This window comes from Saccopteryx leptura, chromosome 4 (assembly GCF_036850995.1).
Source record: "Saccopteryx leptura isolate mSacLep1 chromosome 4, mSacLep1_pri_phased_curated, whole genome shotgun sequence".
NCBI lineage: Eukaryota > Metazoa > Chordata > Mammalia > Chiroptera > Emballonuridae > Saccopteryx > Saccopteryx leptura.
In genome coordinates this window covers 49222124-49245429 of record NC_089506.1, presented here as the reverse complement: position 1 = coordinate 49245429, position 23306 = coordinate 49222124, and positions in this window count along the sequence as shown.

Genomic DNA, 23306 nt, shown 5'->3' with positions numbered 1-23306 from the left:
TTCTTGGTGAGTCTGGTTAAAGGTTCATCAATCTTGTTTACCTTTTCAAAGAACCAGCTCTTGGTTTCATTGATCTTCTGTATTGTTTTTTTAGCCTCTATGTCATTTATTTCCACTCTGATCTTTATTATTTTCTTCTACTACCTCTGGGTTTTACTTGCTGTTCTTTTCCTAGATCTTTTAGATGCAGGGTTAGGTTGTTTATTTGAGCTTTTTCTAGCTTCTTAAGGTATGCCTGTGGTGCTATGAACTTCCCTCTCAGGACTGCTTTTGCTGTGTCCCATAGATTTTGAGTTCTAAGCTCATTATCACTTGTTTCTAGGAATTTTTTTATTTCTTCCTTGATCTCATTGTTTAATAACCTGCTATTTAGTTTCTAAGTGTTTTTCAGTTTTTCTATTGTAGTTGATTTCCAGTTTCATGCCATTTTGATCCGAGAAGATGCTTGATATGATTTCAGTCTTCTTAAATTTATTGTGACTTGTTTTATATCCTAACATGTGGTCTATTCTAGAGAATGTACCATCAGCACTTGAAAAGAATGTATATTCTGCTGCTTTAGGGTGAAAGGTTCTGCAGATATCTATTAAATCCAGTTGATCTAGTGTGTCCTTTAAGTCTGCTGTTTCTTTGTTAATTTTTTTTTCTGGAGGATCTATCCAGTGATGTTAGTGGGGTACTAAAATCCCCTACTATTATAGTATTGCTGTTGATCTCATCCTTTATGGCCATCAAAATCTGCTTTATATATTTAGGTGGTCCTATATTAGGTGCATAGATATTTATAATGGTTATATATTCCTGATGGGTTGTTCCTTTTATCATTATGTAGTGACCTTTTTTTTTTTTAACTTTTTTTTCTTTTTTTTTCTTTTTTGTATTTTTCTGAAGCTGGAAACGGGGAGGCAGTCAGACAGACTCCCGCATGTGCCCGACTGAGATCCACCCAGCATGCCCACCAGGGGGCGATGCTCTGCCCATCCGAGGCGTTGCTCTGTTGCGACCAGAACCAGTCTAGAGCCTGAGGCAGAGGCCATAGAGCCATCCCCAGTGCCTGGGCCATCTTTGCTCCAATGGAGCCTTGGCTGCGGGAGGGGAAGAGAGAGACAGAGAGGAAGGAGAGGGGGAGGGGTGGAGAAGCAGATGGGCGCTTCTCCTGTGTGCCCTGGCCAGGAATCGAACCCGAGACTTCCGCACACCAGGCCGACACTCTACCACTGAGCCAACCGGCCAGGGCCTGTAGTGACCTTTTTTATCCCTTACTATAGCCTTTGTTTTAAAGTCTATTTTGTCAGATATAAGTATTTCTACCCCAGCTTTTTTTTTTATTTCTATTTGCATGAAATATTTTTTTCCATCCCTTTACTTTCAGTCTATGTGTTTCTTTTGTTTTGAGGTGGGTCTCTTGTAGGCAGCATATGTATGGATCCTTTTTTCTTATCCATGCAGCTACCCTATGTCTTTTGATTGGAGAATTTAATCCATTTACATTTAAGGTTATTATGCATATGTAGTTATTTATTGCCATTTTTTTCTTTAAATCTATATTCCTCTTTTACGATATATATATATTCCCCTTTGCTTTGTTCTGTCTACAGCAGGCTTCTTAACATTTTAACATTTCTTGCAGCATTGGTTTGGTTGTGATGAATTCCTTGAGGACTTTTTGTTTTTTGTTTTTTTTTGTCTGGGAAGCTTTCTATTTCTCCTTCAATTTTAAACGATAGCCTTGCTGGATAAAGAAGTCTCGGTTGTATGTTCTTGTTCTGCATTACTTTGAATGTTTCTTGACATTTCCTTCTGGCCTCAAGTGTTTCTGTTGAGAAGTCGGATGCCATCCTTATGGGCTCCTTTGTAGGTGATTGACTGCTTTTTTCTTGCAGCTTTTAGTATTCTTTCTTTATCTTTTACTTTTTGAATTTTAATTATGATGTGTCTTGGTGTTGGCCTTTTTGGGTTCATCCTTAATGAAACGATCTGTGCTTCTTGAACTTGTGTGACTTTTTCTTTCAGCAATTTAGGGAAGTTTCCAGCCATGATTTCTTCAATCGGGTTCTCTATCCCTTCTTCTTTCTCTTCTCCTTCAGGAACCCCTATTATGCAGATGTTGTTTCTCTTCATGTTGTCACAGAGTTCTCTTAGAGTTTCCTCAGAGTTTTTGATCCTCTTTTCTTTATACTGTTCTGCTTCTGTGATTTTGCTTATCTTATCCTCTAAATTGCTGATTCAATCCTCTGCTTCATCCAGCCTGCTTTTTTTTTTTTTTTTTTTTGTATTTTTCTGAAGTTGGAAATGGGGAGGCAGTCAGACAGACTCCTGCATGCGCCTGACCAGGATCCACCCGGCACACCCACCAGGGGGTGATGCTCTGCCCATCCGGGGCGTCGCTCTGTTGCAACCAGAGCCATTCTAGCGCCTGAGGCAGAGGCCACAGAGCCATCCCCAGCGCCCGGGTCAACTTTGCCCCAATGGAGCCTTGGCTGTGGGAGGGGAAGAGAGAGACAGAGAGGAAGGAGAGAGGGAGGGGTGGAGAAGCAGATGGGCGCTTCTCCTGTGTGCCCTGGCTGGGAATCAAATCCAGGACTCCTGCACACCAGGCCAATGCTCTACTGCTAAGCCAACCAGCCAGGGCTCATCCAGCCTGCTTTTAATTTCTTCTAGTTTAGTCTTCATTTCTGATATTGTGTTTGTCATTTCTGTCTGATTCTTTTTTATGATTTCAATGTCCTTTTTAATGCCAGCTATTTCTTTGGTTAGGTGCTCATTTTGTTCATCTATTATTGCTCTAAGGTCCTTGAGCATCCTAACAATCATTATTGTAATCTCTGCATCCTATATCTTGTTTATTTCCATAACATTCAGTTCTTTTTCTGGGGATTTTTCTTGTTGAATCATTTGAATTGCACTTCTCTGTCTTCCCATTTTGTTTCTGTATAGACTAGATACCACTCTAACTATGGTTGTTAGGTCCTGAGCTGATGCTCTCTGTATCTGGCTGCTAGATATATTCCCCCTGGACCTCCTTGGTTAGAACCTGGTGCAGACCAGTGGGGGTCACGGTTTTTGACTGGCCCTTAGCAACCTTCTTGGAGCTACAGGCAATCCAGAATTTATGGCTGCCTCTGCTGGGCCTTGATGCCATTGTAACTATCAGCTGCACTCTTAGGCTGGCTTTTATCTACTCTTGGCCAGTGTGTGTGGCCTCTCTATTCCTGATGTGAGGTCTTTCCACTGGCCCCCCTCTGCTTCCACTTCCTCAGGCACTTGGGCACTAGCACGGGCTCACGGGTTGCAGCTCTGGCTGCTCCACAGGCATGGGGGACTCCTTGCCTCGCTGAGCTTTGCTCCCGCGGGTGTGTGGAACACCTCTTTGAACTCTACCCCTCTCCTTCACAGCACGGGCCACCAGGCTCCACCCTCTGCAGTCACATGGCTGCCTCTCCGGGCTCCACCCCCGACCACCATGCAGGCCAAGTGCTGCAGCCTCTGCTGGGCTCTCCTGCGCTTCGGAGGGTACTTAGCAGGTTTGGAGGGCTGTGTAGCCCAGACCTGAGCACTGACGAGCAGGACAGCCTCTGGTGGGTGGGGTAATTGCTTCCCTTTTCTGGCTTGGTTCTCCCAGGAAGAATGGGCACTTTATGTTTGGGGAGTGACTCAGTACAGGTGTCAGGGTGGCTATTCCCCACAGTCTTTCCCTGTGCCCCCAAGGCTACATTCTCCTCTCACAACTCCAGTCCTCTCAGGGCTCCCCGCTCCCAGAGCCCCAGGTAAGTGGCTCTAAATTAGGTTTTCTGTGTGGTCCCTTAAGATGGAGCCTAGGTCTGAGAGTTCTATCTTCCTCTTGCGACCAGTAACCCGGCTCTTCTTTCAGCTAAATACTGTCCGTATGCCTCCTCTAATCTACGGTCCTAGGGTTGAGGGTCCACTACTCTCCAGGCAACCTACCCCACCGTGAAAGACCCTCCAGGACGCTGCTCACTCCTGGGAGCAAGGCAACCCTTTCTGCGTCTCCACCTTTCCTACCAGCTCAGTGTGGTTTCTTTGGTGATGCTTGGTTATAGATTCCTCTTAGTTTAGTCCAAAGTTGGTTTTTCAAGATGATTGTTCCTTAGTTAAGTTGTAATCCACTTTGGTTCTGGGAGGTGGGAGTAGTAACATCTGCCTACTTTGTCACCATTTTTCCTCTCCTCTCTCCCTCCTATCTCAAACAACTTCTGCCAGTTTCTCCTTCACAGTTCAGATGCTCCATTTTATCTCTATTTTTTAAAATTATTATTACTATTATTGTTGTTGTTACCACCACATTTTCTACTGGATGACTATTGCTATTCATGAAGACACTATTAACCACATAGCCTCGCACTATGCTAAGTAAGCAGTTCACAAACCTTATTTCGTGAAAGTTTTATAACAATCCCCTGGTGTAACTATTGTTAGCAGTGCCATTCATAGAGCAGGAAGCTGCAGCTCAGAGAGGTTGAGTAACTTGGTCAGAGTCACACAATTCATATGAAATGGGTCTAACCCCTGCTCTAAACCACTGCTAATTAGGACAGTTTCTCAAATGTGAGTTACATGTGGACCCCTTTAAAAGAAAATACTTTCTTTTGAACCAAAGAAAATTGAAACTTATTTGAGAGAATTTATTAGAAGTAAACCCCTGTAACTGCAGGTGATCCCTAGGTACCACCACAGCCACCCATATGGCAAAGGACCCACCTGCAAGGGGCTTCCCGAGAGAGCATCAACTACATTCATTTCCCAAGGGGCATGTGGGCAAGGCACTGCCTTCCTCCATCAGTTTTGCCAGTCCTTTTGAATAGAGCCCAGTCTGAGAAATACCAGTTTAGGATATACTATAGGTAAAGAAAAAAGGGGTTGGTGTCACATTGCCATGTAATAGGGCTCATAAGAGTGTTTCTAATTGGCTGGCCCTTTAATTGTATATATTTTTTAAATTTCCTAAGTCTTTTCTTGGATTTCATTTGAATATGAGTCTTGAAGCTGTACTGCTGCCTTAGGCAGAGCTGAGACAAAGACTTGTGCTGCAGTATATTTGGTTGATTAGGAAGGGATCCCAGGAGGCAGGAGTGAAGAACAGGGGAGGGGAAACAAGGAGAAAAATCATAGAAAGCAGGCTCTCAAGTTGCCTGCCAGACCCTCTACAAGGGTGTGTGGGGTAATCTTGGGGTCGTCAGCCCTCCTGAGGGAGGAGTGGAATATCTGTCATCCTTGCTAGGCTCATCATCCCACCCCCCACTGGTGCAGGGTCCTACACATGCCCTGCTGGGCTGTCTGCTGAGCACCAGGTTCCTGAGAAGCCCCAGGTGATCTGTTCCTTTCCTGGAGCCACTGTAACAAACTCCAACAAACTGGGTGCCTGCAAACAACATATTTATTCTCTCACACTTCAGGAAGCCAGAAGTCCAACATCAGTGTCACGGCTCCCACTGGAGGCTCTAGGGAGAATCCCCTCCCAGTTTCCTCCAGCTTCTGGTGGCATCCGCGTTCCTGGACTTGTGGCAGTGTCACCACATCGCCTTCTCCTCCGAATGTGTCAAATTTTCTGCTTCTTTCTTCATCCTTGTGACGGCATTTAGGGCCCACCTGAGTAATCAGGATGCTCTTGTCTCAGGCTCCTTTAATCACAGCTGTAAAGACTTTTCCCAAATAAGGTGGAATTTACAGGTTCCTGGGATTACAACGTGCATGCTCATCGGTGGGGAGCCATGTTTCAGCTGCCCACAGGTGGGAAGCAAGAAATAAGCTTTTCTCATTGCAGGTGAGACCTGTCAGTGCACAGCTAGTTGGAGCTGGTGACCCTCCCCGTGGCTGGAAGCAGAGGGAGGGCAAGCAGTGTCTGATGGAAGGACAAAGAGGACAGCGCTGTACACCTTCTGCTGGCAACCAGACCTGAAGGATGAGGAGCAAGCAAGTGCCTGCAACGCTGAGGAATTCTGCAGTTACACATGGGCTTTCCAGGTACTGCGGCATCCGCTTGATTTATTTCTGCAGAGGAGGGACAGTTATCCCGTATCAGCTCTGTCCAGGGATGTGCAGTTAAGAAAACCTGGGTGATACCTGGAATATCTTCCCTACACATGTTTGCTTTCCACTCACTGGGATGTTACTGGAATAAGTGCAGTGTTTACCTGGTTACTTTGCCATCACTTTCTCCACCCCAGAGAAACTTACATCCAAGAAAACAATCTGCCCACACACTTCTCATGGCAGGCTCTTCAGTGGCTCGGGAGCTCCCAGTCCTTAACACGGTGCTGCAGGGTGGCACTGGGATAGCACTCGACTCCGCAAACCCTGCTTTTCTTAGTCCCCTGCTTATTGCGAGGGGACATTTGAAGACAGTAGAGACAGAGACAATGAAACACAGAGAGATACAGAGGAGACTTTGATAGCATTGTGACTGTAATGCTGTTGGTCGAGGCAGGTTTGCATTGGATTCAGGCAGATGGTAGAGAAACTGTGGAGCCAGAAAGCATCTGTCATTACCCATCTATTGGAGGCTTGCAGAGACAGGCGAGTGAATAAACAAATGAAAACCTGCTTTCACAGTGGAGGGCAAAGGATCAGGAAAACTACCCCTCACCCCCTCACGGTGGCAGCTGAGAGACTCAGGGAACTGCACCTCGCTGTGGTGGGAGAGTGATCTGGCAGAATCACCCTGAGGGAAAGCACATATGGCTTTTCATAGAGACACACATGTGGCAGAAAACACAATTAGTAAGCAAGCCTAACACAGCTGTTTTCCTCACATTCTACCCCTTTAGAGATGCTTGCCTCACAAACCGCGCGACGAGGAACTTCATTGATGGTCCCTGTGTGAGGAGTGAGGTACATTACATAAACAGTACAGGCTACAGCAACAGAATTACAAAAGCACAAGACTATGGTCAAAATGAGAGAGTTGTCAGTGACACCAAGCTCTCTCAAATCTTTCCCTTCTGGCAGAATACAGGCCAGAGTTTTGTCTGCAGACAGCACAGTAGCAGGTACCAGAGGCCTCCCAGGCAAGCGTATCAAAACTTACTGGTCTGCACACCAGGGTCTACTGGTTCTATGTGTATCGCAATGGGAGAACTCATTATGGGCCATAAGGAAATTACAAAGGTGCCCTTCATAATGCTGTCTCCTTGAGCACCCAAGGATAATACGTGTCTACCATAGGCATCCAGGTGCTGGTTGCCCAGGGAGTTAACTGGAGATCCACCTCTAGCCCCTTTCCCCACCGTGCCAATAAGGCCACCCATCATACGTGGGGGCCTATACAGTCCAGAGCCATGTCCATTGAAGCCGTTGGTCTTTAAGGAGAACTGTTGGGCAGGGAGGAGCACGTTGCCCTGATGTCCAAAGCCTAGCTTGAGTAAAGCGTCCGTGGTATATGTTGGGAAAACGGCTGTGTTAGGCTTGTTCACTTGTACTTTGCCTGATTAGCGTGTGAGAATGTGGCAGCACCACGTATGTATCATCTATGTAAGGCTATGGGTGCTTGCCCTCAGGGCGGATTGCAGATTGTGGATTGCCTGTCCATCTGCCACTGTGAGGGGCCATTTTTGCTGTTCGTTTGCCTGAGAAGCAGTTTTCCCCTGCCTGTTTGCTTGTCTGCCATTGCAAGACTCTATTAAACGTGAATGGCCAATGCTTTCTGGCTCCATGGTTTCTCTATCGTCTGCCCAAATCCAATGTAGACCTGCCTGGCCTCAGCCACCAGCATTGCATCTGGCATAGTGGGCAGGATTTGGATCAGATCGGTGTGGAGTCGCCAACACCGTTGAAGGATGGGATAGAGGAGTAGTCGTTGTTCTCCAGCATATGGTTCCCTGTGGCTGTCCTTATGGGCTAGGTGTGTTTAACAGCCCTGTGAGAAGAAACTGAGAGCTCTGTGCAAGAGTCAGCCTGAGGTCAAAGCTCCAGGATGAGCTGCAGCCAAGTGCCAACAGCAGCATGAGCTGATCGGTCACTGGAGGAAGAGCTGCAGATTCGAGAACTGCAGATGAGGCTATAGCTTAGAACCAGTAATGGCCCAAACTGGAATGTGCACTGGAGAAGGAGGCTGAATGTGCTCTGCAGAGCTGTAGTGTGAGATGCAGGCTGAGGATCAAAGGCAACTGGAACTGGAATGGTTGATGGAGAAGGAATTATGGGTTCATAAACTGCAATTCGCCCTAGAAGCTAAACACGGTAGTGACAGTTGTCAGAGAAACAACTGCAGGTTCAAAAGTTTGAGTTCCAGATTCAGGCTGAGAGCCGGCAGCCACAGGAACCAAAGCAGGTGCTGAAGACAGAGCTGCACCCAGTGCCAGTGGAGCGGCTCTGAGTCAGCAGGAGCAGGCATTTCCAACTCCTCCCCTTCTGAGAAGGAGGTTCGGGCTGAAACTGCCGTCCACAGACTCAGAGCCAGGCAGGTGGCTGCCCAGGAGGTAAAATCCCAACAGCCAAGAGTCCCTCAGGGGCAGGCACAGCCCCCTCCACAAGTAGTGGAGCACTCTGTGGTCCAGCCCTACACCAGACAGAGCTGACAGAGTGAGGGATGAAATTCAGAAACCCACCGAGCCCCTGGCAGCCTCATTGCAGAGGTTGTGGAACATAAGGGGTGGATGCATCATGCTCTCAAGAACAGAGATGGAGAAATTGGCTGCCATTACCACACACTCCTCCTTGAGGCAGTGCCTTCAGAACTGCCATGGCAACCCAGGAGACCATACCCTATTAGAAGGTGTGATGGCCGCCATTAGTACAGACCGGCAGCATGCTGGGTACTTGCTAGGTGCAGTGAGTTGGTGGCAGTAATATATAGAGCTACAGCAGGTCCTCTGGAAACTAGGTATGATGAATGCTGCTCTCAACCTGAGGTCCCATGGGCCAGATAAGGAAGTGTTTATGGCGGGGAAGAGGGACCTTATTCTCTGTAGTGCCCCATCAGCCCTTTTTGGGTCACTAGTGGCTATCTTGAGCTCCTACATGGGGCATCTCATTATCATAGTTACCCAGATAATAGTAGCTTTGTGTGAGGTGGAGGCAGCACAGAATCATAAAGCTGTGAGGGCCAGCTGTTGTGATGGTGGTTGAGGCCAGGCAGGTTCGCATTGAATTTGGGTGGACAGTAGAGGAACTGCAGAGCTGGAAAACATCGGGCCATACCCGTTTATTGGAGGTTCTCAGAGACAGGCAAGAGAATAAACAAAGAAAACCTGCTTTTCACAGTGGAGGGCAAGGGATCAGAAAAACCACCCTTCACAGTGGTGGCTGAGGGAATCAGGGAGCTGCACCTCACAGTGGTGGGAAAGCAGTCTGGGAGAATTACTCCCAAGAGAAAGCACCCATAGCTTTTCACAGAGACACACACAAGGCTTTCTGCCACGTGCTCACCCACTAATCATGCAAAGTGCTTGTAAGTGGGAAACTTGTGAGCAAGCCTAACACTGCTGTTCTCCCCACATTGTTATAGAAATTTCATATATTGAAGTGACTTTTTTTAAAATTGTGAACTGTAATCATTATAACTGATTTACACAAGGCAATTTTCTTATTTACTTCTGAGAATCATATTAATATATTTTATTTTAATGGTGAACTTTTTTTTTTTTTTTTGTATTTTTCTGAAGTTGGAAACGGGGAGGCAGTCAGACTCCTGCATGTGCCTGACTGGGATCCACCCGGCATGCCCACCAGGGGGCGATGCTCTGCCCATCTGGGGCGTCGCTCTGTTGCGACCAGAGCCATTCTAGTGCCTGAGGCAGAGGCCATGGAGCCATCCTCAGCGTCTGGGCCAACTTTGCTCCATTGGAGCCCTAGCTGCAGGAGGGGAAGAGAGAGACAGAGAGGAAGGAGAGGGGAAGGGGTGGAGAAGCAGATGGGCACTTCTCCTGTATGCCCTGGCCGGGAATCGAACCCGGGACTTCTGCACACCAGGCTGATGCTCTACCACTGAGCCAACCGGCCAGGGCCTAATGGTGAACTTTTATAATTGGTAAGTTTTACAAACTTTTTATTGGTTGATTTTGAGAGAGACAGAGAGAGGAAATCAGAGGGAGAGAGAGAGAAGCATTCATATATTGTTCCACTCAGTCATGCATTCATTGGTCACTTTCTGTATGTGCCCTGAGCAAAAATCAAACCTGCAACCTTGGTGTTTCAGGACAATGCCCTAACCAACTGAGCTTACTGGCTAGGGCTTCCAAACTTAATTTTTAGGTTACTTGAATATAAAATCTTTTTATGGTGCTTACCTTTCTTTCTTGAGGTTTTATCTTAGCTCATCCTACAATGTTTCCATGGTCCTTTATATGTCCTGATGGACATCCTGCCATTATCCTAAACCCACATCAAGTACTACACCCTCAAAAAAACTTGCCTCACTGTTCCCTTCCATAAGACTTCTCCCTTTTCTCCCTCTCTGCAGCACATACAGCATGAAATTCATCCCACAATGTTTCACACCGCCCAAATTATTTCCTGGTTGTTTCAACTATGTAAGGCTTCTCCTTCTAAAAAGCAAGGGCATCTTTCACGTTCTTCATACCACTTAGAACTAGCCTGGAAACAAAATATGAACACAATAAATACTCGTTAACTAGAAATCATCTTTAGAAATTCCTGATCTATGTTCCATAAGTAAAATTCAAGATGTCCAGAATTATTATTATATTATGTTACATTATATTATATTTATTATATTAATCACTGGTGACCATATAAGAAAGATACACACACAGCCGTAGACAGAGGCTGTCCATGAGAAGACAGATGCTGCCATCAGCCAAGGAGAGACCAGGCTACCACAAGCTGGAAGGGACGAGGAAGGATCTTCCCCTAGAGGCTTCAGATGGAGCCTGGCCCTTCCCACATCTTAAATTGGGGCTTCTGGCCTCCAGAACTGTGAGATAATAAATGTCTCTTGTTTAAGTCACCCACTTTATGGTACTTCTTTACGGCAGCCCTAGGAAACTAATACACACAATTTTCTACAACTTTGTCACCAATATTCAAATATTCAAGCATGATTATTGTTGCTACAGATATCTCAAAATATTGTTTAAGCTTACTTCTTTGAAATTACAATAATTAGACCCAAAGCTAGATCTTTTTATTTAATGAGGTAATAAATCACTTCAATTTGTTTTAAACTATTTTGGTATTGTCATAACTGTATTTAAATATAATTATTTCCTTTAATATTCTCTTTATTTTATTTTATGCATTTAAAAACATTATTCTGAGGGGTCCATAGGCTTCACCAGAAGGCTAAAGGACTCCATGGTCCTATCAAGTTCTGTCATAGCTGTAGTATTCACATATATCCAGGAGAGGGCACTAGAGCACCTATGCAGAACTTTTTATAAATTAATATGGCATATTTTACTGTATTTTTCCCATTGCAGAGACAGAAATGTCCTTTAAATTCATATATTCTTTTTAGAATGTTAATAATATAGGCAGTGTAATCATAATATGGAAATACTTGCAGACCTGCTATCCTATTCATTTGTTAGCTTTTAAAATTTCCATACCATTTTTTTTTCTTTTCCAAGTGAGAGGAGGAAAGATAGAGAAACAGACTCCCAAATGTGCCCCAACCAGGATCCATCTGGCAACCCCTGTCTGGGGCCCTTACTCTGCCCATCTTGAGCCTTGCTGGAAACTGAGCTATTTTTAGCACCTGAGGCAGAGGCTACATAGAGCCATCCTCAGCACCCAGGGCCAGTGCACTCAAACCAATTGAGCCACGGCTATGGGAGAAGAAGAGAGAGAGAAAAAAAAAGAAAAAGAGAGAGAAGGGCGAGAGGCAAGGGTGGAGAAGCAGATGGTCGCTTCTCCTGTGTGCCTTGACCAGGAATCGAACCTGGGACGTCTACGCTCCGTGCTGTTGCTCTGCCACTGAGCCAACTGGCCAGAGCCCGTACCATTTTTAAACTGCTTAAATCAGGGGCACAAAATTGTTCAGCGGGCCGCATGCGGCCCGCAGGCCGCAAGTTTGAGACCCCTGGCTTAAATGAACAGTTGGCACTAGTTATTTCTAAATTGCATCTTAAAACTAGGAATATTTTATAATTTATATGTCCTGTGTGCAACTATAAAATGAGCATAAATGGAAATTAATATAAAGAATAGCCTGATCACATTACAATTATACACAATATACCAAATACGACGATCCATAGTGATAATGACATAGGAAGACCTTCTAGATCCCGGCCCACCTCAACTAGAACATGACTGGAAGCCTTTCTCGTACACAGAATAATTGTCCTTTTTTTTCTTCGCAAAAACACCCCTTTTCAATTGCATTTTCTGAGAGAGCCTAATCGCTTTGATATGTGTTAAGTTGTCCAAATGAACTAGGTGCTAGGCTACTCAATTGCTTATTCTTCACAATGATTTTGACCAGAAAGCCAGTTTGAAGGCAGCACTTTTTTTTTTAGTACCTCTCTTTCTCCCAGCATCTGACGTCCAACCCATGGACCTTCACAGACAACTTTCTGCCTGGTTTTTCCAGTGGAACAGAATCAGAGAATGAGAAAATACATATAAAAGGATGAGCCCCACCTACTTCTTCTTTTGAAATTGGTAGGACCTCTAATGGACAACTTGACTGCTTCCCAAACATTCCAGGCCCCTACTGCGTGTATCCCTATGAGCCAGGATGTTAGGAAGAAATATTCCCCAAACTCCAAAAATCTACATAGGGCAGTCCACATCCTCACACTGCAGAGACACAGTATAGCCTAATTTGGGGGTTTAAATAGATATGACTTTGAGGAATCGAGGGAAGAAATAAAACAGCCAAGCTGCTAACTTACTAAAATCAAGTAAGCTGAGGTATGGGGAAATGATTCTATCCTTGTTCTAACTAGCCTGGGAACTCAGACTTTTGACTAACCATCAAGTGACTAAGCGCAAATACAGCAGTGGGTATGCGGAACGGGGATGATTCACCACTCGGGGCAGGACAGAGATGAGTCACGACCCAGGCAGGACAGAGCGAGAGGGCCAGAGATTTCATCACACTGTTCACATACAGTTTAAAACTTCTGAGTCGTTTATTTCTGGAATTCTCCGTTTAATATTGTCGGAACAAGGTTGGCAATAAGTAACTGAAACCCCAGAAAGCAAAACTTCAGATAAGCTGGAATTACTCTACATGTTCTGCCAATTCTGAGCCTCCTTCCCTTTCTGCTCCCACAAAACACATGCTTTCTCCCTGGAAGAGCCATTTCTTGAGTGTTTATGGCACAGTAAGGCATGGGGGGGGGGGGCTGTTAAAAGACACATTTCAGGAAAAGATAAAATCATGACTGTCACTAGAACAGAAAAATGTAGGTAGGTGTGTTAGGTTTTGTTTAGCTCCTCATTCAGAGAGAGAATCAGGCAGATCTTATAGCTGGTTCAAAAAGTCAAGAGGCACAAATTTATTTGTGCTTTATATGTAGTAAAGGATATGTTGAATTTCATTGTAAAAGAGGCAAAACTGGTTTTTATCCGCAGGCTGGGGAGTCAGCTGGCCCTCCCCAGACAGGACAGAATTTACATGGCTGCCAGTTATCTATACCTTGCAGAGTTGTAAACGGGCTCAGAATTGGAATCAGACAGAAAAAAGAAAATCGGAAATCAGATAAGACAGAAGGCTGTGTTATAGACAATGCAGTTTTCCACTGGAATACTTTTTTTCTCTACCGCTGACGGTGTTTGCAGCAGTAATTGGCTCCTTTTTCATCTTCTACTTCCTAGAATTAGATCATACAGAAACCACCCTGCTGTGGTACAGGTTGTGAAATCACTAAAAATCAAGGTCCCAGGTCCTGGAACAAAGCAGCAAGCTCCAGGGGCAAACAAAGCTGTTTACTAAGAATCAGCGCATTGCATTGCCACAGAGGAAGCGTCCACAGCACGCACACGCAGCAATGCACAGCCTTAGCTGCTCCGGAGCTGACTCCCGGGTCTAGACTACCGCTGAGACCCGGGATGGGGGGGGGGGGGGGCGGGAACTGAGAGGGAAATTGGCCAGTGTGGGGGATTCCTACTCAATTTCACGCCCGGCAAGGCTGCTCAGGTGAACCTCTCCACCCAGCAGAGCTGCACTGCTAGCTCCCAGTTTCAAGCCCTGGTGGTTGGACGCCTGGTGGTTGAACACAGCACCTTCTCCAATTCTCGAGACTCACCAGAAGGTCATGCACCCTAATTTGGAGCCGTCCCACATCCATTCCTGAACTCATGAAAATGTTAGTCCTAATGCAGCTCCTTCACCTTGCTGATGGATGGGCATTTGGTCTGTGACTGTCATCACCAGAGAGTGTCTTGCTCATCAGTCAAGGTTAGTAATTAAGCACACGAGGCAAGTGATCCAGAATCATGATTTTCTACGGAATTACGTGGTTTCCCTGTTAAATAGCTGGCGGCTTCAGCTCCGTTCCGGCCTTTCTCCACTCCCCTTAAACTCACTCCTACTGCAAAATTTAAGGGGTACAGGGTGCAAAACAATCCATGATTATTGTTTGTCACTTTCTCTGTCCTTTAAGAGGTAGGAAATGGTAAGGATTTGACTCTCAGTCAGCCAAATTTACTTCTTCAATCATATGTATGATATTAGATCACACCCTAGCGTGGCCTTGCGGAAGTCTCCAGTGTTTATGCGAGGACAGCTACGTGCTTTTATCTTTGTCTGGAGCTCTTACATCACCCAGTATGCAATAATTCAAAACAGAGTGAGTTTCTGCTTTCCAGGGCATCGAATGTAATCCTACTCACAGCACAACACAGAACTTTGTCAATATTTAATGGCTGGTGGCTATTGAAGGGAAGCAGAATATGCCACCCCTTGCCACTTTGGCATGAGGATTAATTTGAACTGAAGGCAACTGAGAAGAAGCAAATAACAAGAAGGCTCTCTCCCGTCCCACATTTGCCTAAAAAGCAGAACATAAATTTACAAAGATACATCACTCCTCCCTTCTCTATCAGGAAGGACAAAGGTTAATGCCCAGAGACAACATTAAATCCTTATCAACAGAGAAGGCATCAGTTTAAATTTACATACCAAACCTTATCCATATTTACCATGCTCTTCCTGGTTACCTCACCATAATTGACCTCCCACACACCACCTCACCATAACTGACCTCCCACACACCCCTTTCTTTTTTACCTTTTAGCTTAGATGGTATTTAAGCCTAAGTTCTAAGCTACCTCTGAGAGTTAATAATTTTTCACTGGGTATCTTCCATGTATACATAAGGTATACAGGTTAATAAACTTCTGTTTGTTTTTCCTTGTATATATACTGCTCAAAAAATTAAATGATAGGCTCTGGCTGGTTGGCTCAGTGGTAGAGTGTCAGCCTGGCGTGCGGGAGTCCTGGGTTCGATTCCTGGCCAGGGCACACAGGGGAAGCACCCATTTGCTTCTCCACCCCTCCCCCTCTCCTTCCTCTCTGTCTCTCTCTTCCCCTCCTGCAGCCAAGGCTCCATTGGAGCAAAGTTTCCCTGGGTGCTGAGGATGGCTATGGCTCTGTGGCCTCTGCCTCAGGTGCTAGAATGGCTCTGATTGTGGCAGAGCGACGCCCCAGATGGGCATAGCATCACCCCCTGGTGGGCGGTGCCGGGTGGATCCTGGTCAGGCGCATACAGGAGTCTGTCTGACTGCCTCCCCATTTCCAACTTAAGAAAAAGAACGAATAAATAAAAAAATTAAGAGATATTTCGGACCTGGCCGGTTGGCTCAGCAGTAGAGCGTCGGCCTAGCGTGCGGAGGACCCGGGTTCGATTCCCGGCCAGGGCACACAGGAGAAGCGCCCATTTGCTTCTCCACCCCTCCGCCGCGCTTTCCTCTCTGACTCTCTCTTCCCCTCCCGCAGCCAAGGCTCCATTGGAGCAAAGATGGCCCGGGCGCTGGGGATGGCTCTGTGGCCTCTGCCTCAGGCGCTAGAGTGGCTCTGGTCGCAATATGGCGACCCCCAGGATGGGCAGAGCATCGCCCCCTGGTGGGCAGAGCGTCGCCCCTGGTGGGCGTGCCGGGTGGATCCCGGTCGGGCGCATGCGGGAGTCTGTCTGACTGTCTCTCCCCGTTTCCAGCTTGAGAAAAATGAAGAAAAAAAAAAAAAAAAGCTATTTCAAAATTAATATGAGGCTATAAAGTATACTCTAATATTTGTGAGCAGTGTATTTGCCTTCATATATCTTGAAATTTATGGTTTGAGGTTATAAATCTGTAACCCAAGATACAAAGGCATATTTGTGAGTATAAATGAATATGGCCTGGACACTTTCTTAAATAGTCATACTTCTTAGCAACTTTTGTTTTTTTTTAATAAAAGTTTTATTGAGATATAATTCTCATCCTATAAGATTTTATCCATTTAAAGTGTAAAATCCATTGTAAATTTTGTACAACCATTATCACAATTAGAACATTTTTGCTACCCCACAAATAAACACTACTCTTTAGTCAGCAACTCCCAACCCCTCTATTTGCACACCCTGAACTTGATCTTGTCTCTGCCTCTACAGATTTGCTTTTTCTGAACTTTCTGAAGATTTGCTTTCTCTGCTTTCTGGATGGAAGCATACACTATGTGGGTTTTGTGAGTAGTTTCTTTCACTTAGAATTCTGTTTTCAAAGTTCACCCATGTATAGCATGTATCAGCACTTCATTCTTTTTCACAGCTGAGTAATATTCCACTATACATATAGAGATATAATACATTTTTTATCCATTTATCAATAATATTTGGGTTACTTTCACTTCTTGACTATTATGAATAATGCTGCTATGAACATGCATGTAAAAGTTTTGCACAGATATATGTTTACATTTCTCTTCAGTGTATATCTAGGATTGGAATTGTTGGGTCATATAGTAATTCTATGTTAAACCTTTTCAGGAACTGCCAGACTGTTTTCCATAGTGGCTGTACTATTTTTACATTCTCACCAGTATATGAGGGCTCCAATTTCTCCTCATCTTGTCAACACTTGTTATTATCTGTCTTTTTTATTGTAGCCATTCTATATCAGCTGGCTTTTTTGTGTGAGGCATAAATTGATGAAAGTGCCCAATTAAGAATGTCAAGGGTGGAACAGACTTTTACATTCGGCTCAATATTGTTTAGCACATGGCAGGAGTGTCTGAATTTGGGTTCCCTCAGCGATAAGGATTTCAGGGCAAATAGTTCATTTGGGAGGATATGAAAACACCAGAAAGGAAGTAAAGAAGTGAGGCCAGGAAGGCAAGGCAGCCGATGTGGGGTCAGCAGTCAAGCCAGGAGCTACTGTGGACACAAAGAGCTCAGTCCTCCTAGGGAAATTCTGAAAATGATCACAGAGCACACACCTCCAAGGTCTCAGAGAGGTGATGGAGTTGGGGCATTTATACACAATCTCCTGTCAGCCATTGATTGAAGCTGCTCCCTGAGGTTTGAAGGGGGTGTTAACTTGCTGTTCTTGGCATAAAGGTTGCTAAATAAAGTCCTCCAAAAAAAAGAGGAGATTCTGGCAGTTTAGAGTTGTGCTGGGGTGACTGAGGTGATTTGAACAAGAAGATATGGGCAGGACACTGAAAGAGTGCACTACAGGGGTATGAAATGGTACCTACCTAGTCACAAGGAGCTTAAGTCTTATCAAGACAAGATGTGAACATGTGGCAGAAATAGAGAGCCATCAGCCCTGGCCAGATAGTTTGGTTGGTTAGAACATCGTCTGGATGTGCAAAGGTTATGGGTGTGGTCCCTGGTCAGGCCACACACAGGAACAGATGGATGTTTCTGTCTCTCTGTCTTTCTCCCTTCCTCTCTCCCTAAAGATCAATCAATAAATTTTTAAAAGAGAAATAGACAGCAATCAACAGAATACACTTTCATGACAAATGATGATCTGAACAATGTTCAGTCAGAAAGACAAAAATTGCAACCACATATTGTAAGAGTCCATTCATGTAAGATGTCCAGAAAAGACAACTCTATAGACAGTTGAAGTAAGAAATATCTAAATGTATCAATATATTGGTTCATCAATTATAGCAAATATAATTAATATAATATGTTAATAATAGGAGAGACTGTGAAGAAATCTGGTAACTTTATTTTCTGTGCAATTTTTCTGTAACCTAAAACTACTCTAAAAAGTATGTCTACTCAGTTTTAAAGGTTTTAAGGATCTGATACCTAAAAATGTAAATTAAATATGGAGAAATAACATTTAAAAAAAAGAAATATCCAAACCTGGGGATTTTATAGGAGTTTATTTGAGCCAATCTGATGACATTCCCCAAAAGCAAGATGTCAGATGCTCCAGAGAATGACAGTTTTAGTTTCCTTTGTACATTTGGAATTGTGGAGGGAAACTGAGGGAGATTACATGAAGGGGAGACAAAGCAAGGCAAGAAAATCTCTATAACTGGATTTGGGGACAGTTACGATTATGTGCTCTCTTGAGAGAGGTTAAGCTTCGATGGGCTCTAAAAAAAAAAAAAAAGAGGCATTTCTAAGATGTATTAACTTAGTTGCACAAAAATTATGGATAGGGCTTGCTTAAGGCAAAGATGACCTTTCAGTAGGGACGTTATAGGCCTGAGGAGTGACCACCCACCATGACATGCCCAGTTAGGAATTTACGATCGGATCATCCTGTGAGATTACTTTCTGTTAGATTTATTATAGAGCCCCTTTTTTGTCCACAGACCAAAAGGCAGATTCATGGTTGCCTGAAGCTGGGGGACAGGATTAGGGAGTAACTGACTGTAAATGGGCTGGAGGGCTCTTTTGCAGGTGATGAAATGGTTTTAAACTGGACTGTGGTGATGTCTGCACAACTCTGTAAATGTAGTAAAAACGATTCAATCCTACACTTAAAACAGGTGAATTTTATGGTATGTGAATTATACCTCAGTAAAGCTATTTTTTTTATTTATTTATCTATTCATTTTTAGAGAGGAGAGAGAGAAACAGAGAGAGAGAAGGGGGGAGGAGCTGGAAGCATCAACTCCCATATGTGCCTTGACCAGGCAAGCCCAGGGTTTCGAACCAGCGATCTCAGCATTTCCAGGTCGATGCTTTATCCACTGCGCCACCACAGGTCAGGCAGTAAAGCTATTTTTTTTTTAAGAAAATGGTGCTGTAAAGCCAGTGGCCGAGGCCACCACTACAGCCGCCCGGCCCATGCAGGTTCGCATTGGATTCGGACAGTCAGTAAAGAAACAACGGAGCCAAAAACTGGTGGGCCATCATCTTTAATCCTAGCTTGCACCGGCGGGCAAGTAAAAACACACACTGGACTCCAAAACCCACTCACATTCAGTGCTCACAAAGCTACTGACTTATCCGAGTTTCCTAGAATCAAAGGTTTCTAGCTCACCAGACTTATTCACCTCTGTTCCCCATCTCCTTCCTTATCCCTGCACAAACTCTGCACAAACTGGCATCTCACTCAGCACTCCACCATCTTGGCTGTTTCTCCTGGCCTCCTCCACGTGGCCTTTCTCTGCTCTCTGCTCTCTAATGCTAATCTCAGGAACCAAGAGCGCAAACTCCTGTTCTGCCCCCATATTTTAGTTTAGAAATCAAAACCTTTAATCCAATATACAAAATAGGGAAGTCTCTAATACAAAGTCACTTATTTGGGGCATGATGGGATTGTACCGCCCCACATCAAAAAGGGTGGGAAAGGCTTAATCCTAAAACCAAGCCCAAGGCTACAAGGATCCTGCCCGCCCACAGCCCACAGAGACACACATTAATATCACCTGGGCAATGGCATCCACGTGGGCAGCGCCATCTTTAACAAAGTGAGCATAATATATTTTATCTGCCCAATAGGTGCAGAGACTTAAAACTGCTTGCAAGCATCGGGGTTCAGGGCCAGCCTTCCTCCTTTGTCTATCTGCATCCTGCACATCTCACTGCCCCAGGTGATGTTGCAGCAGAACGACTTTGCTGTTGGAAATCCATCAGATATTGTCTGCCACAAGCTGGATAGGTTATCTAATCTCCCTGGGTTTCACTTTCTTCATGTGAAGAGCATTGGGTGTTCTAAAGGTTACAGAATTTCCTAGCAAGTCAAAATCTGATAATATATCATTACAAGGTGCCATTAGAGATGATTTCTTGGCACTATGAAGCATAAATAAAGTAATGAGATAGTCAGCCAAACAAAAATAGATTAGAAAAGCATTCTAGCCTTGGCTGGTTGGCTCAGTGGTAGATCATCAGCCCAGCATGTGGAAGTCCTAGGTTCGATTCCCTGTCAGGACACACAAGAGAAGTGACCATCTGCTTCTCCATCCCTTCCCTTCCCTTCCCCCTTCTCTGTCTCTTTCTCTCTCTCTTTCCCTCCCACAGCTATGGCTCGAATGGTTTGAGCAAAGTTAGCCCAGGGTGCTGAGGATGGCTCCATGGCCTCACTTCAGGCACTAAAATAGCTCAGTTGCAAAGCAACAGAGCAGCAGCCCAGATGGGCAGAGCATCGCCTGGTAGAGGGCTTGCCAGGTGGACCCCTGTCAGGGGTGCATGTGGGAGTCTGTCTTTGCCTCCCCACCTCTCACTTGATAAAAAGAAAAGAAAAAAGCATTCTAGTTCCAGGATACTTTATAAAATAAATGGGTCTTTAAAAATGAATAAGGTAACAGTGTTACTTTATGAGTAAAGTGCATCAGGGGGAAAAATGGTAGTGAGTAGCATTCTGGTGTGAGGCTTTTATGGTTGTTAGAAAATCTGGCTTCAGGAAACTTCTAACTCAGCTTGATGAAGAATGAAAGGGATTTCCATTAATTACACCTTATTCAGTCCTTCCAATAACAAAAGAAAATTGAGACCTCCGTGGCTCAATTTTATACAACTAAGATTATCAATTTGATTTGAGCAGGTTATAAACTTGAGGAGGATCGCTGCATATCATTGGTTGGATTAGGGCACACGGTCATCAGTTTGAGTCAACTCTTTTTTAGACACCAGTCCTGAAATTTCTCTTGCATTAGACACCTTGTGGTAGCTCAGTTTTCTATCACTATTTCCCCTCAATGTTAGTGTTTTGACATTGAAGTTCATTAACTGCTAACAAATTTAAGTCAACTGACTAAAGTTATTTGGAGGTGGGTTTCATGAAATAGTACCTTATGGGTGTTGTAAGGCCAGGAGCCACAGCCAGGGCCATTATCACAGCAGCCTGGCTCATGCAGGTTCGCATTGGATTCGGACAGTCGGTAAAGAAACAGCGGAGCCACAAACTGGTGGGCCATAGTCTTTAATCCTAGCTTGCACCCGGCGGGCAAGTAAAAATACACACTGGGCTCCAAAACCCAATCACATTCAGTGCTCACAAAGCCACTGACTTATCCGAGTTTCCTAGAATCAAAGGTTTCTAGCTCACCAGCCTTATTCTCCTCAGTTCCCCATCTCCTTCCTTATCCCAGATACAAACTCTACAAACTGGCATCTCACTCAGCACTCCACCATCTTGGCTGCTTTTCCTGGCCTCCTCCACGTGGCCTCCTTCCGCTGCTGGCTCTACTCTCTCTGCTCTCTCTTCTAGTGATAATCTCAGGGACCAAGAGCACAAGTTCCTACTGTGCCCCTATTTTATACTGTAGCTTCACAACCTCTAATCCAATATACAAAATAGGGAAGTCTCTAATACAAAGTCACTTTCTGAGGCATGATTGGATTGTACCATCCCACATCAAAAAGGGTAGGAAAGGCTTAATCCCAAAACCAAGCCCCAGGCTACAAGGATTCTGCCTGCCTTTAGCCCACCCCAACACACATTAATATCACCTGGGCGACGGCCTCCTCATGTTATCTTTAACAAAGTGAGCATAATACATTTTATTTGCCCAACAGGTGTCTAATTTTTAGATTGAAGTTTATCAAAATGAGAAAATTCTATGTCTGACCAATTTTTCAAATGAGTTTGCTTAAAGAAAGTAATGACCCCCCCTGACCAGGTGGTGGCGCAGTGGATAGAGCATCAGCCTGGGACACTGAGGGCCCAGGTTGGAAACCCCGGGGCACTGGCTTGAGCGTGGGCTCACCAGCTTGAGCCCAAGGTTGCTGGCTTAAGCAAGGGGTCACTACTCAACTGCTGCCCCCTCCCCATCAAGGCACATATGAGAAAGCCATCAATGAACAACTAAGTTGCTACAACTATGAGCTGATGCTTCTCATCTCTCTTCCTTCCTGTCTGTGTCCCTCTCTCTCTCTCAAAAAAAAAAAAAAAAAAAAAATAGAAGTGACCCAATGGTGATTTGATTTTTATTATCTTCCTTATTTTTTTGAATTTTACAAATATTTTTAAACAAAGTGGTATTGTTTTACTTTAATTGTAGTTATTTTAATTTATTTAGTTAAACTGAATAATATATGAATAGTTTCTATTCATAAAAGATTCAAAAGCCCAGAGTATCTGGGATAAAAAGTAAAGTCCAACCCCAATTGTCTTTTTGCTGCAGCTGTGATTACTGTAACAGTATCCTGCTAATACTTTATTTTATTATATTCATAGGTAGTTTCCATGGTATTATATGTTTTAATTAAAGGATTGGTTGTGACCTGTCTTTAGTGCTTAAAAAAATCTGGATAATCTTTTAAATATATGTATATAATATAGTATATATATTATATAAAATTACATATATAACATATAACTTATTTTTAATGGCTGTGTAGTATTCCAGTAATGTAGCTTGTTTTGTAGTTCTCACATTGATGGACAGTCAGTTCACTTGATTTTCCAATTCATCAAGCATCCTCTATACATACATGTTTGAGCACATGAACAAATATATTTTTATAGGAGATATTCTTAGAAGTGGAATTGGTGGATCAAAGAGTATTTACTTTTTTAGTTTCTTTTTTTCTAGCAAGAGAGAGTGGTGGTGGGGGGACAGACAGGAATGGAGAGAGATGAGAAGAATTATCTCATAGTTGTGGCACCTTAGTTGTTCACTGATTGCTTCTCATATGTGCTTTGACCAGGGGCCTCCAGCCAAGCCAGTGACCCCTTGCTCAAGCCAGTGACCTTGGGCTCAAGCAAGTGACCTTGGGGTCATGTCTATTATCCAACGGCTCAAGCGAGCAACCCCACATTCAAGCCGGCGTCCTTGGGGTTTCAAACCTGGGTCCTCAGCATTGCAGGCCAATGCCCTATCCACTGCACACCACCTGGTCAGACTACACTTTTAGTTTCACTATATACTGCTATATTGCTATCCACACAACCTAAACCATATATACCCCCATGAACAGTTTATAAGTGACTAGTTATTTTACAAATCATGATTATCAATTTTTAAATTTTTGTGAGTCCAT